At 35.7% G+C, this 16,904-nt stretch overlaps 1 protein-coding gene across 5 annotated transcripts in view; it reads right to left on the bottom strand.

Annotated features, from left to right (window-relative positions):
* Nucleotides 1–16,904, bottom strand: part of LOC138712471 (ankyrin repeat domain-containing protein 29-like) — a 37,201-nt gene that overhangs the window by 19,423 nt on the left and 874 nt on the right. For 3 of the 5 annotated variants that reach the window (XR_011335722.1, XR_011335723.1, XM_069844326.1), the window contains exon 1: nt 433–605. The exons of 1 other annotated variant lie outside the window; for it this stretch is intronic. The gene's annotated coding sequence lies outside the window, so the exon portion shown is untranslated. Of the gene's footprint in view, nt 1–432; nt 607–16,904 lie in introns of those variants that run through there. One more of the 5 variants, XM_069844353.1, reaches the window with a different exon arrangement.

The raw sequence follows: 16,904 nt of genomic DNA, 5'->3' as shown, positions 1-16,904 counted from the left end.
AATGTCTATGTCGCCGGACTTCTGAATCGCCCTGTATATATGATAAGGGCTACTACTCTTTCTTTACTTGTAACGAACAACACTATGCGATGGAAGTACCAGTACTCTGGATTTCACAACAATTATTAGTACGTTTATAAACTCCAACAATCCAACTCATAGATACAGTAAGTTACCACCCTTTTCACTAGCTTCGGCGTCGTTTTTGCTATTATCCATTATATGGCAAAAACGACTTCGAAACTTGTTACAAATGTTAAGTTTCAGTTGTTTACACAGTGCAGAACAATGATTACAACGTTAATTACAAAATTAAAGTTACAGACAATGCAAAGAAGATATTTGGTGGCGCAATTCACAACATTCTATGCTATTGGGAAAATACACGGTGAAAACAATTATACGATTGTCAGCAATAACATTTGCACTTACTCCTACAAAATACCGAACAGAAAATGTGGAACCATGGACTCAAACTTTTAATCCGCCAATATAAACTACAACTAAAATAACGCTACGTCGATACTACGAACAAAGAAAAGAAACGAACGACTGGCGTCACTGTGTAAGTGCATACTTCCACTGCCATCGTGATCTAATACAGGCCCTATGGCAGACCACGTGACTCGCTTAACAGCTGATTGCGAAGGGCGGTCTTTCAACCATATGAATTAGTTGCAGTGCATGAAGAATTACATATATTTCTCTGAAATGCGGTGTAATTGCGTCAGTAAAATTTTAAACAGTGATTGTGAGACACTTGAGACACAATTTACTTGCAATTTAAGGTATAATATTATTTTTGGTGTGAAAATTACGTTGTTGCATGCAAAGTTCGTATGTGTAATACCTGCCTTTATTTCGATTAAATATTGCGCCCTTATGTGGTTAAGTGAAATTTTGGTCTTATAAACTGTAGGCTAAATATGTGTAATAATATATACGTGAAAGTGAAACATTGACTGGCACGTAAAGTAAGTTGTGATTAGGCCTAAGTGCAGCGTTACCGATGTTACTCTTGTCTAATCCATTATTGTTAGTTTACCGTATTTGTCTTATTAAATTTAAATTATTGCGCCCTTTTTATTTGTGAATAACCTACATTATACGAGTAAATAATATGACGTTTGATAATATATACAATTAGAACTAAAAACGAGATACATATAGCCTATATTACTAAAAATTATACCCTATAGTTTTTATTACTGTTACAGTATCTAGAATTGTAATTAGTTGAAATAAAGCACTCATGCTTCATTACGAAATTCTTGCACATTCATTTATGCACGTTTCAACAATTTTCAGTTGCATCGCACGCATATTTTAATGTGTTGAAGTTATAGGTTATGTTTATTCTATCAGTACTTGCCTTATTTCCATATTCGCAATTATGCATTATAATTAAGCATAACGCTACGTATAACTTATAAATGCAATTTGTCTACACTTCAATTGTATTTATTCGTTTCAGACGGTACTCCAGTCTGAAGTCTGATTAGTTTAATATGTTACTAGGGCTAAACTAGCGCTGAGGTAGTTCCCTTCGTATTCATACATCTTGCATATACAAATTAATTCGGTTCGTTCAGGATTTTAATATGCCTTGCTTATAGGATCAAATGCATCTCCACAAAAAAATAAATTCAACTGTTTTCAGTTCAGAAATTACCGGAACTATACCTCAGCGCTACTAAGTAATATAACGTATGTACATTTCATAGGAGGGACTGTGGTGAATTTTCTACCTATAAGTAAGGACGGTAACCGTGTTCTGAAGTTTATCCTAAAAATATATTCTTCTTTATTAAATCTCAAAACAGTTTTCGTTCTCAACTTAAGCCTAAAATGTTGACGCAGATAGGTTATGTTAACATGGTAAATTCTCTTCACATAAAAATAACACAGTTTTATTTATTATTCCTGCCACATTATGCAACACATAAATGGAACTTATGCACATATTACATTGAATAAAAATTTAATTGCATTATTTATTTGTTCCCTACTATACTGGGTTGTAATGAATTGTACTTATCTAACCTACCAGATTAACACACAACTGTACATACACTAATTTCATAGGAGGGACTGTGGTAAATTTTGTACCTACAAGTAAGGAAGGTACATGTGCTAAATTAAAATCACAATATAAATAATTCTTCCTTATTAAATCTCAAAATAGCTTCCATTCCAAACTTAAAACGTTGATGCAACCAGGTTATGTTAACATGTAAAACTCCGTTCACATTAAAATAACACAGTTTTGTAATTATTTCTGCAACATATTATGCAATAAGAAGTGTGAAGGGGTCTTATACACACATTACACTAAATAAAATTGAGCGCCGACACGCTATAAAGTAATATATTTCACTCAGCTCCGTATACTCAAATAGAAAAGCCCGACTCATTGAGTGACGTCACACAACCTGCATTACGGCCTGGTCTAGATCACGATGGCAGTGGATCTAGACCAGGCCGTAATGCAGGTTGTGTGACGTCACTCGATGAGTCGGGCTTTTCTATTTGAGTATACGGAGCTGAGTGAAATATATTACTTTATAGCGTGTCGGCGCTCAATTTTATTTAGTGTAATGTGTGTATAAGACCCCTTCACACTTCTTATTGCATAATATGTTGCAGAAATAATTACAAAACTGTGTTATTTTAATGTGAACGGAGTTTTACATGTTAACATAACCTGGTTGCATCAACATTTTAAGTTTGGAATGGAAGCCATTTTTAGATTTAATAAAGAAGAATTATTTATATTCTGATTTTAATTTAGCACATCTACCTTCCTTACTTGTAGGTACAAAGTTTACCGCAGTCCCTCCTATGAAATTAGTGTATGTACAGTTGTGTGTTAATCTGGTAGGTTAGATAAATACAATTCATTACAACCCAGTATAGTAGGGAACAAATAAATAATACAATTAAATTTTTATTCAATGTAATATGTGCATAAGTTCCATTTATGTGTTGCATAATGTGGCAGGAATAATAAATAAAACTGTGTTATTTTTATGTGAAGAGAATTTACCATGTTAACATAACCTATCTGCGTCAACATTTTAGGCTTAAGTTGAGAACGAAAACTGTTTTGAGATTTAATAAAGAAGAATATAGTTTTAGGATACACTTCAGAACACGGTTACCGTCCTTACTTATAGGTAGAAAATTCACCAGTCCTCCCTATGAAATGTACATACGTTATATTACTTAGTAGAGCTGAGGTATAGTTCCGGTAATTTCTGAAATGAAAACAGTTGAATTTATTTTTTGTGGAGATGCATTTGATCCTATAAGCAAGGCATATTAAAATTCTGAACGAACCGAACTAATTTGTATATGCAAGATGTATGAATACGAAGGGAACTACCTCAGCGCTAGTTTAGCCCTAGTAACATATTAAACTAATCAGACTTCAGACTGGAGTACTGTCTGAAACGAATAAATACAATTGAAGTGTAGACAAATTGCATTTATAAGTTATACGCAGCGTTATGCTTAATTATAATGCATAATTGCGAATATGGAAATAAGGCAAGTACTGATAGAATAAACATAACCTATAACTTCAACACATTAAAATATGCGTGCGATGCAACTGAAAATTGTTGAAACGTGCATAAATGAATGTGCAAGAATTTCGTAATGAAGCATGAGTGCTTTATTTCAACTAATTACAATTCTAGATACTGTAACAGTAATGAAAACTATAGGGTATAATTTTTAGTAATATACTATATGTATCTCGTTTTTAGTTCAAATTGTGTATATTATCAAACGTCGTATTATTTACTCGTATAATGTAGGTTATTCACAAAATAAAAAGGGCGCAATAATTTAAATTTAATAAGACAAATACGGTAAACTAACAATAATGGATTAGACAAGAGTAACATCGGTAACGCTGCACTTAGGCCTAATCACAACTTACTTTACATGCCAGTCAATGTTTCACTTTCACGTATATATTATTACATATATTTAGCCTACTGTTTATAAGACCAAAATTTCACTTAACCACATAAGGGCGCAATATTTAATCGAAATAAAGGCAGGTATTACACATATGAACTTTGCCTGCAACAACGTAATTTTCACACCAAAAATAATATTATACCTTAAATTGCAAGTAAATTGTGTCTCAAGTGTCTCACAATCACTGTTTAAAATTTTACTGACGCAATTACACTGCATTTCAGAGAAATATATGTTATTCTTCATGCACTGCAACTAATTCATATGGTTGAAAGACCGCCTTTCGCGATCAGCTGTTAAGCGAGTCACGTGGTCTGCCTTACGGCCTGTATTACATCACGATGGCAGTGCTAGATCACGATAACAGTGATACTTCCCATCGACCGCCAAATTCAGTCATGTGACTGTCCCACGGACAAGCAATGTTGCCAACTGGCTATCACTGAATCCCGCTAGACGAAACCAATTAAGCCTAGATCATAGAAGTATTACATATGATCTAGGACACAGTCTAGTATATACAGTCGCGAAGCTCAATACGTAGTAAATATGCAAACATTAGATAGTTGCTCACCACTAGGATCGCTAATATCGCCTCATTACAGGCAATGCAAAATAGTACCGTCACAGTCTATTGTTTCTAGCACCCTCAAAACTCAAGCTTCGTGACTGTATATAGTAGACTGTGATCTAGGATATAAGCTATTTTCGAGTGAAGAAAGCTATATTTTCATAAAATACTTTAAACTGAATTCAAAATTTAATTTATATATACATTTCATTATATATCACATGCTTTAATATTGAATAATTAAAACTATGGTTACCTGATTTAAAAATTAAAATAGAGATTTCGTCACGATCAACATGATTTATGCCTGGATAGTCATTTTTTTACTTGGTTGTTTAACGACGCTGTATCAACTATGACGTTATTTAACGTCGTTGGGATTGAGATGATATTTGGCGAAATGAGGCCGAGGATTCGCCATAGGTTACCTGATATTTGGCTTACACTTAGGGAAACCCTCGGAAAAAAAAAACCAACCAGATAATCAGCCCAAGCGGGAAACGAACCCACGTTCGAGCAAAACTCCGGATCGGTACGTAAGCGTCTTAGCCGACTGAGCTACATAAGTTGCTGATAGGGATTGAAGCTTCCAGCCTGCTAAGCGAAGGAAATACGCTAGATTCCCCGCTAAGAGTGATGGAATTCTTTTTTCCGCTAAGCTAAACATAAAAAAGCTAGATTTAGCTTGAAAAAGTTAAATTGGCAACACTGCGGACAAGAACTCTGGCGCTCATGTAATCAGTTGCCAACTCGGCAATTCAAATGTCACCAAATAGTATAAAAAAAAAATCACCAAAATATTGTTGTTTAGTCAACTGTCCGAAGGCAGGTCTGAACCTCACAAGTGATACCAAAAAAAAAAAAAAAAAAAGCACAATTTTTGAGACAATATGCCAGGATATAATTTTATACATCACCGATTAGCTATATGTTACACTAATCAGAGTTCAGACACCAAAATATAAACATTTTATTAATTTTTACTCATTAGGGAGCATTTGTGTTTAAATATAAATAAAAGATAAGTCCCATTATTCAGAAATTATAATTTGTCTTAAGGCTTAGAAGACTTCCTCTTCAAAGATGGCATTCTCCTCTAGAAGTTGACGCTGCGCAGGTGTATGGACATGGTAAAAAAAAAATGATGGAAGTATTATTAATGCATACTTACTGATGCACTGAGAAAACCTTTGTTTACCAATGTTTGATTAACAAAATTGCACAAACTTGGGTATAAATATAATTTCTGTTGCATGGATTGGTATCGCAGCAATGTTCGGCTAAATACCTCAATATAATATTTGTTACTCAGTCAAATGACAAATCAATGTAAAATAATGACATATTATATGGTCATTAAGTTTTATATACATGTATATGACAAATCAATGTAAAATAATGACATATTATATGGTCATTAAGTTTTATATATATGTATATGACAAATCAATGTAAAATATTGACCATATAATATAAGTCATTATTTTACATTGATTTGTCATTTGACTGAGTAACAAATATTATACTGTGTTTATCTATATTAATTGACAATCTAAATATTTCCATCATGCTTTCTAAGTTAAATACCTCAAGACTGTACTATACACATTCGATTCAAATTACTTCTAAATTTACATGATTCTTTATCAGGTGTAAAAGTTAACAGCAAAGAGGGATCTCATATTTGTTCAGAAAAACTAATTAAGTATCTATGGCTAATATGCGTGCATTAATGTATATAAATAGTCTACTCAGGTATATAATGAATAATGATTTGCCATTTTGGCAGAACATAGTTCTGGGAGGCGATTTCAGACAGGTATTGCCTGTTGTGCCTCACAGATCGAGAGCAACCACTGTCTACAATTCCATACAGTCCTCTCCTTCGTGGCCAATATTCAAAATCTTTTAATTTAATACAAATATTTCTACTGAAGCCAAAGGAATGTGACTTTTGCCATCTCCTTACTACAAATTAGTAATGGCAAATACCTCCATGTTGATCACGAAAAACCAGACTTGGTCGATTTACCACCCTCGATAAATTCTGAAACTGATATCATTGAAAAATACTGAAATGAAGTAGCCAACTGAAAGATGTATAATGGTTTTTTCTCTTTCAAAAATAGCTAAATAAGAACTAAAAGTGAACACTGAAACGAAATCAATGACATAGTTTTTTTATATCTTTGGTCGGAGGAAAAAGGCACATAAGTCAAAAAAGTCGATTTTTCTGTTGTACCTAATCACATATGTCAAATATTTTTTCTAATTTTTGAAATAATAAAATTTCTTGTATGTTAAATTGAAAAGAGTCTTACTTTGACCTACATACATGAATTTCATTATTATACTTATATTTAGTTAAGAGTTAAAAAAAAAAAGTATCTCCTGAAAAATTAATCTTTTTGACTTATGTGCCTTTTCACGCCAACCAAAGATATTATTTCGAGAGATCAAGAAGTAACATGAGTGTGAATAATTTAATTATTGAAGATCAGAGCGAACATTTATAGTTTCCAATTGAATTCCTAGATATGACAGTAGTTCCGAAAATAAGTTTCGCGAGTCAGTTATGTCCAGGATCTTACTGAGAAAATCAAATACAACTGCAATAGACAATAGAATAAAAAGAGACATCTTTTGTTTACTTTCCACACAGTTTCCAAGAACATTGAGACACTTAGGGCAGAATTCATAGTCGTCACTTATAAATGAGTGAACCCTTAAGTGGTTACTTATACTCATTTCTAATTCATAGTTGTCCCTCATTCACATAATGAGTGATTACTTAAGTGAGCTGATCTGTACCCTTAAGTGACCACTCATTTTCAAAATGGATACTGAGAATGATTTTGAGGATTTTGTGGAGTTTGTTGAACGAATTGAGGAAAATATACGTATCCCAAAAAAGGTATATTAGAGACATAGAGAATCCTCTGGAAATGTATAGTGAACTGGAATTTAAGAAGCGATATCGTTTTCAGATCAATTCGAAGTTGTTGCTCTAGCCAAATTCATAGTTATTTATTTACTTACTTACTTGTACTTATTTATTTATTTATGTCTATAACAGGGAAAAGCCCCAATTACATAGACAGTACAGATATTTGTTAAAAAAAAAACATAAAATTGCATATAACATGAAAAAAGAGATAAAACAGATACAAGTGTAATTACAAATTAAAAATTAAAAAAAAAGTAGATACTACCTAAATAAAAGACACAGATCTAGATATAAATGAAAAATACCAAATAAAAATAAATAAAAAAGAGTTAAGTATAGATATCATAGCCAAAAATGTAAAATGTAGATATAATTGGCAAATTACAGAGTAAATATAACACTATGTTAATAAATTCAATATACAATATTATATAGTAGGCCTAATAGGCTTAATTTATATATTTAAGAAATTCACTACTACAGAACATGTGTTCCAATTAGTAGGATGTCTGATTATTACTATAACTAACATGCAACTAGAATTTAACATATCATGAAACTATTGCTGTATATAACTTATTCAGTACAATAATATTCATAACTCGTTGTTATAGCAACTCCACATGTAGAGCTGCTTTCGATTAGTTCAATGAGTCAGCTTTTATTATGATTTCATGTCCGGCAGCTGTAAGCGAGCACTCATTACGTGAAAATAAGTGTTGTCTATGAATTCGGAATTGACTTAAGGGCTCCCTTCTTATAAGCAAACACTTATTACTTAAGGGTTCACTCATTTTATAAGTGACAACTATGAATTCCACCCTTATCATCTCTCTTTATGAGTTTAAAAGCCAGTTTTCATAGAACTCTATGCCCTGCACCCAGAGAAATGCATTAACGGCACATTCAACTTCGTCATTACTGGTGTAATGGTATCCAGACAGCTCCTCCCCTTTCAAGGCTGGGAACAAGTGCAAGTCATTGTGCGTGAGATCAGGACTGTGGTGGAGAGGGGGCAATGACCCATGCTTTCTCAACCGAACCTCTCTTCAATAAGCCGTGTATGGATTTCTGCACCACTCGTGCGACGTGCCCATTCATAGCAGAAAACAGTCCTACCCGCCTCTTTCGTCCAGTTCTGTAACACAAGTCTCTCAGACATTGTGACAAGTTCTAATGGTGTGGGCACACACTCCACAGAAGTGCCTTACTTCAGTGTACTCCTGCGCATGTCCAGTATGGATGCTTGTGATCACATGACACACACACTGTCCCTGAACTGTAGATGGTACAATTTCCTCCTGCGTACATTACTTCCGAAGATATAAATCTGTAGTGCTCGGGAAAAGTGGCACAAGTCAAAAATGTTAATTTTACAGGAAAAGGAAAAAAACTGTCTTCACACTGGTTTATGTCGACTTGATTTTCTTCTGTATGAATTATTGTAATGGGAGAAATACTTATGTCTCTTTTTCCAAGCAAGCAGATGTTCCATAAGTTGTCAATAAAGCCTGGTTCAGACGGTGCTAGTTTCTGTGATGGATTCCAAGGTGGCTGCGCTGATGGCTGCCCTGCGTGCTCACTTGCTGGCTCCCGTGTTGGCTACGGTGATGGTAGTTGTTCACATGGAGCTGGCTCTTTTCACAGTTCAAATTGGAAAATCATCTGCTGTTTCATCTGTTGCCAACACTCATGGTCAGAAAGAAACTAAACCGTGAGTGAAAAACAACTGAAGTCCTACATTAACAGTAGTAACTGTCGTAATAAGGTAATTAAGCCATAAGTGCAAAACAGCTAAATTCCGATATTTAATTGTTGTTTCTTAGAAACTAAAGAATATAGAAAAAAAAAAACAGGTTTAGTTGGAAAACAAAGAACATGGCGACATGGTTTCAGTGGTGATATTATATGATTATCTTTGGATCCAGCCTGCAAACCATCACGAAAAATAGCAAGGAACCTACCCTCGAAATCCAGCACGCTAGCCATCCACGGAGACACCAGAGCGCATTACTTCCAGCTAGTGAGCACACAGGCTACCCATCCGTGCAGCCACCTTGGAATCCATCACAGAAACACGCACCGTCTGAATCGGGCTTAAATTATCAAAAAGGGTTTGTGGAAACTGACTTATGCCACTTTTCCCAAGCATTACAGAAACAGACTAAAAATTTTGGGAACTACCCTCGTAGCTTAGATATGAATTGATTGCCACTTCATATTTTACAAAAAATTGAAAGAAAGTGATATTCTGATGTTACTGAGAAATCTTAATGTTATGCAAGGCCTGTTGAATGCCATGCGACTTATAGTTTGGAATATATATCATAACTGTTTAGATCTGGGCATTAATATTGGCTAAATGTTCACCAAAGAATACTACATAGGTTGGATAAAAAGTAATGGCAACACTGCTGTCACGTGACGATGGTGTGGACATGAACAAGGACTGTTAGATGAGTTAGTGCAGCCAGCGGCGACAGTACTCCATCAATCTACTGCAGTGTGTAGAACGTTCACTTTCATAGGGATAGTGCGAGCGCCCTAAGACCATCCTTACAAAACTAGAGCAACGTTCCTGGATCAAAATTGAAATGGCACGAGGTCGTAGTGCACAAGAATGTTTTCAGGAACTGCGTGAAGCATGTGGCGATGCAGCGTTGCCATATCGCACAGTTGCACAATGGGTTAAAGCGTTCCGGGAAGGCCTTGTTGCACCGGTACCAAAGGGAAGGTGACGACTTTCTTGGACGAATCGTCGCTATGGACGAAACCTGGACTCACTCGTATGAACAAAACTTGAAACACCAATCAAATGAATGGAAGCATCCCGGTTCTCCTCGTCCAAAGAAAGTGCGCCCTACACAAAGTGCTGTGAAGGTGATGTTCATTGTGGCGTATGACATTGATGGGGTAATACTGCACCACGCTGTACCTCCAAGGCAGACGGAAAATGCGGACTACTGGAACATCCACCGTACTCACCCGATATGATCCATGCGATTACGATCTTTTCACCAAAGTGAAAGAACCACTGCGAGGGACCCGGTACAATACCAGAGATGAACTTATCCGTGCTTTAGGGCGGTCAATACGGAACATCAACAAAGATGGATGCGTTGATGGTGTACGACACCTTCCAAACATTTGGCAAAAGGTAATAAATAAGGGGGGGTCACTATATAGAAGGTACGTAAATGTTGTACCCCTGTGAATAAAGCCATGTCAGAAATATCGAACTGTTGCCATTACTTTTTATCCAACCCTAGTACTTCCTCACATTGATGCAACACCATCAGATTCTTTTTTGTCATTTTCGTTCAAAAGCAGTCAATTTCCAATATGTTTGGCTTTTTGTATAATGATCACCAGGGAAAGGATTTATATGTAAATACATATTTACTTATAAAGCTAATATAATTTATATTTTGCATTATCTTTATGTTTCACAATGTGTAGGGTTGAAAAATCCTACTTTTATTTTCCATATTTTTCCATATTTTAGAGTTTAGTACATATTTTCGTTGATTTCCATATATTTTCCATATTTCATATAAAACAGTCCATATTATATTAGGTTTAACAATAAAACAAAACAAAATTCCATTAACTTTTAAAAATACATTTCAACAATAGAGATTTAAACACATGTTCAGTAATCCCTTTAACATCAGAGTTATTTGAAAATTAGCAGTCCTATCAACAATGGGAAAGTAAGTTACAAAACTGTATTAATTTAATTTAAAATTTTTAACAGACTTCAGTTGTGCAGCTCAACAGTTAAATGCCAGTCAGAGTACACATAGGTTCAGTTTTGTAAATCATACTATAAAGACGGTAAATATGCCAAAAGTACGTCATTCAGTCAATTTAAAATCAAAACTAACAAGTTACATTTCAGAATTTAAAGAAGATGGTTTATCAACTGACAATAAAATATTATTTTGTAATTTGTGTCAGTGTGCAGTATCATCTACACAAAAGTTCCTGGTGCAACAACACATTACAACTAGTAAACATCAGGCCAACAAACAACTAAATTCCAAGCAGAGACAATTGTTTTTAACACAACCAACAACATCGAATGTAAGATCTGAGTTTAACATCGACCTGTGCCGTTCTCTCATCTCTGCTGATATTCCTCTCTACAAACTAAAGAATAAGGTCTTCAGGGAATTCCTTGAAAAATATACTCAACATACAATCCCGGATGAGTCAACACTTAGGAAGACGTATGCTCCATCCATCTACGATGAGACAATACAGAAGATAAGAGATGAAATTAAAGATAGTTCAATTTGGGTTTCCATTGATGAGACTCCCGACAAAGAAGGTAGACTTGTTGGTAATGTAGTTATCGGTTTGTTAAGTGAACAATATTCTGAACGAATTCTTTTACATTGTGATGTTCTAGAAAAGTGCAATAACAAAACTATAGTTAAACTGTTCAACGAAGCTATGGGTATCCTGTGGCCAAAGGGTATTATGTACGATAATGTGTTATTCTTTATTAGCGATGCTGCCCCTTATATGGTCAAAGCTGGACAAGCATTATCTGTTGTATATCCTAAATTGACTCATTTTACTTGTGTGGCGCATGCATTTCATCGTGTGGCAGAAGTGGTCAGAGACAATTTCCCTAAAGTAGATTTGTTGATTTCATCAGTGAAAAAAGTATTTCTCAAAGCTCCCAGTAGAGTTAACGTGTTGAAAGAAATGTACCCTGAAATTCCATTGCCACCAAAGCCAATTTTAACTAGATGGGGTACATGGCTAGAAGCAGTTGAATATTATGCCGAACATATAGACTCTATTAACAATGTTCTCCTTGCATTGGACTCTGAAGATGCAGTCTCAATTGATACTGCGAAAACAGTTACCTGTGACATAAGTGTGAAGAATGACTTAGCTCACATTCAGCATACATTTTCATGCATCATAAAAACGCTCAAAAGTCTCCAAAATAGGCACCTTTCACTATCTGAAAGTTTTGAAATTATAAATAGTACTGTGGAACAACTGAATCGTGGTAGAGGTAAAGTTGCAGATGCAGTAAGAGCTAAGGTGGACACTGTACTTTCAAAAAACCCTGGATATGAAGAACTACAAAAGGTTGTTGCTGTGATGAGTGGTGAATCAACAGTGAAGATTAACTTGGACTTATCCCCAGCAGACATTGTGAAATTGAATTATGTACCAGTTACTTCTTGTGACGTCGAACGCTCTTTTAGTCAGTATAAATCTATCCTCAGAGACAATAGAAGAAGATTCACTTTTCAGCACTTGAAAGAAATGTTTGTAACCTATTGTTATGGTAACAGACAATAAAAATTGTGTTTTGTTGAAACTACATTGGAAGATAAGGTACGTCCATTATATTTTTTGTTTAGTTTGATTAAAATGTACCAATATTTAACGTACATAGTCATTTTTTTATAATTTTAAGTCCATATTTAATTCCATATTTTGGTAAAAATCCATATTTAATTCCATATTTTGGTAAAAATAACTACATATATATTTACATATTTCATATATTTTTAGTCCATATAAATCCGTTCCCTGATGATCACTATAGTTCAAGGCCAGATATTAGGCAATTATTTACCAGAACCTGTATTCAGTCATGGACAGCTTTGTCGCATTATCCCGAGCAAAATCTTGAAAGACTTGGAGGTTGAAATAGAACCAAGAGGCAGGTGCACAGCAAATGTCATAAGCAAAGAAGTGCTATAGTTTTGTGCAAATGAATGCTCCAGAGCAGCAAGAGGTATCTAGTAAAAGAAAAAAAATAAGGAAAGAGTATAAGAGTAAGGCAGAGGGAATGGAGGAGAGGATGTAAGTAAAGCATGTTTATTTAAACTTTTCGAAACAAAAAATTTTTCTAAAGTATACGGCCATATCTTTGTCTCGAAAGTGGGTAATCTCTCTGCACTATTATTTGGGATATTTCATTATTATACAGTAGCGTACAAATTAATCTGAACACGACATATTTTTTCATTTTCTGTCATTGTTGGCCTCACAGCTGCTCATACCGCTTTAGTTGACATCTGTAGTACGTGTAATTCCATTGTTGAAGGTCTGTCATTATTTTTATTATAATATGTGACATTTTGCCTGTCGTTTTGTACTTATAAGCATTTCAGTTGTGTTGAAGACTTATTACTGCAATCCTGTGTACATTTTGACATCTTCACAAATGGATACAACTCCACGAAAACAGTCTAAAATTATAACATTAGCAGAGCATTCTTCTATGACACAGAGGCAAATTGCTGCAGAATGTCACATCGGTTTGGCTACTGTTAATTCAATCATAAAACGATACAGGGAGACTGGATCCATCACACCCCAGAAAAAAGGAAACTGTGGCCGGAAAAGGAAGACTTCACCTGCAGATGATCGTTTAATTGTCAGGAAAAGTAAATTAAATCCTAGACTAACTGCTGTCGACTTAACCCGCGAGTTAATGGCTACCACTGGGGCGAATATTCACGTCACAACAGTGCGGCGTAGGCTTTTGGAAGCTGGACGAAGGGCTCTTAAGCCTATTGAGAAGCAACTGCTAACCCCTGTTATGTGCAAAAAACGCTTAATGTGGGCAAAATTACATCAACACTGGACAGTGAATGACTGAAAGAATGTACTTTTTTCCGATGAGTCTCATTTCGAGGTCCACGGCCACCGTGTTTCTTACGTACAGAAAGGATCTGAAAAAGTAACAGCAGCTTATCTCCAACAAGCACCCAAATACCCCCCTAAAGTAATGTTTTGGGGTTGTTTTACACATGAAGGGCCTGGAGCATTAATACCTATCAAGGGAATGATGAATGCTGACAAATATATTCACTTATTGGAAACCAGAATCGTACCCCAGCTGCAAAAATCATTTATGGATGGCAGAGGTGTGTTCCAACAAGACCTGGGGCACCATGCCATACGTCTCAAAAAACTACAGAATTCTTCAACAAGAATATTCAGCTACTCCCCTGGCCAGGCAACTCACCCGACATCAACCCCATTGAGAACTTGTGGTCAATTTGCAAAAGAAGAATGCAAAAAATGGATTGTTCTACAAAGGAGAAGATGATTTCTGCCCTCATTGGTGTATGGTTTCGTGATGAAGAAGTGAAGAATATTTGTGGGAAATTAGTGGAATCCATGCCAAATCGTCTCAGAGCTGCTATTAGGAACAAGGGAGGCCACATAGATTACTGAGGTATGTCTTAGATCCTTTTTTTATCCCGTTTGAGTGTTTTTGCATAAGTAATTACGTTGTTCGGATTAATTTGCACGCTACTGTAAATGAGGCACTCAGAATACAAGTGGTGTAAGTCCACAGAAAGTGTTAGTGAGATATTCATTGTTTCAGAAAAACTCAAATACAAAAATCAGTAGAACAATTTTTCATCCAATATACATTTATTTACAAACACAAAATACCCTTTTACCTATATAGGAATATAAATACCTAAAACAAAATTTATGGCTCAAATTAAATACTGAAAAATAAACCATGGACTTGTTTCACTTGTCCACTGGAGATGCTGGAATACTGTCAGTGTAGGATAATAAAATTATCACTTGCTTATTACTTTCACTTGTTATACAATTTTAACAATTCTCTGAGTATTAATTGTATATAATTACAATAATGTACTGAAAACTAGACATAAGTTTATATTCTATTCTGTTTTCATGTAAGTTACTTCTGTATGATATTTTATTAACAATCATAATATACAGAGTGGACCACTCGAATGTACCTAATTTCAATTGTATATGACTGGTGAACAGTTGAAGATAGAAACCTACAGTAACGTTTATGTGAAAGGAAAACTCAACAAGTTTCGATATTCACATCACCATATCTCTACGTGAGCTCCAGCTGTCACTGTGACAATATCAAGGTGATGAACGATTTCTTGCCAAGCACGTTGGAACATGTCTTATGGAATGCTCTCAATAGCCTCTATGATGCGCTTCTGAAGATCACAAAGGTCTCTGATTGGGGTGGCGTACACTTTATCTTTGACGTAGCCCCAGAGAAAGAAATCGAGCGGTGTTAAATCCGAGCCGAGACGGTCTAGCATTGTATTGGTGAATTCCACTTGTTTGGGTTTGTCATCCGGCTCCAGATGTTGCAATAACTGCACTTCGTATGCATACAGTTTGAGGTGTTTTATTTATTTATTTTATTTTATTGGGTTATTTTACGACGCTGTATCAACATCTAGGTTATTTAGCGTCTGAATGATATGAAGGTGATAATGCCGGTGAAATGAGTCCGGGGTCCAGCACCGAAAGTTACCCAGCATTTGCTCATATTGGGTTGAGGGAAAACCCTGGAAAAAACCTCAACCAGGTAACTTGCCCCGACCGGGATTCGAACCCGGGCCACCTGGTTTCGCAGCCAGACGCGCTGTCCGTTACTCCACAGGTGTGGACGCGGTGTTAAATCAGGATCAGCGCCAAGACAGTCTAGCATCGTATTGGCGAATTCCACTTGTTTGGGTTTGTCATCCGGCTCCAGACGTTGCATTAACTGCACTTTGTATGCGTACAGTTTGAGGTGTTTGTGGACAATTCGTTGCAATGTTGATTTTTTATTTATTTTATTGCGTTATTTTACGACGCTGTATCAACATCTAGGTTATTTAGCGTCTGAATGATATGAAGGTGATAATGCCAGTGAAATGAGTCCGGGGTCCAATATTGATAGTTACCTAGCATTTGCTCGTATTGGGTTGAGGAAAAACCCCGGAAAAATCCTCAACCAGATAACTTGCCCTGACTGAGATTCGAACCCAGGCCACCTGGTTTCGCGGCCAGACGCGCTGACCGTTATTCCACAGGTGTGGACTTGATTTTGGTACTTGAAGTTCCTGCGAAGTTCTTGTTAATGACTTCCGTGGGCTTTGCTCATACGCCGTTTGAATATTTGCAACCATTTCGTTGGATGTTCTACGACCACCACTATGCTTCTTCAACACCGATCCTGTAGCTAAAAATGTATCGTGCCACTTCTTAATGCTTTTAGCAGTTGGGGCATCATGGTTAAACACTCACCGATACTCCCTTTGAACTCTAACAAATGATTTAAACTCCGCATACCACAACGCAGTTTGCGCTTTCATCTGCGGTGTCGCCATTTTGACAATCAATACAATCTATGAAAAGAAACCGTGTCTGCACATCATCTACCAACAGGATCGAAACTTGTCGAGTTTTCCTTTCATATAAACGTTACCATAAGGTTCTATCTTCAACAGTTCACCAGTCACATACAATTGAAATTAGGTACATTCGAGCGGTCCACCCTGTGATCTGCACACTTAAGGGCAACAGTTTATCACCTAAGCAGTTACCGTAGCCTACTTAAAACAAAATGAG

Source organism: Periplaneta americana, chromosome 2 (assembly GCF_040183065.1).
Source record: "Periplaneta americana isolate PAMFEO1 chromosome 2, P.americana_PAMFEO1_priV1, whole genome shotgun sequence".
Taxonomy (NCBI): Eukaryota; Metazoa; Arthropoda; class Insecta; order Blattodea; family Blattidae; genus Periplaneta; species Periplaneta americana.
Note: the sequence above shows the minus strand (reverse complement) of the source record. Positions and strands in the feature narration are given on the sequence as shown.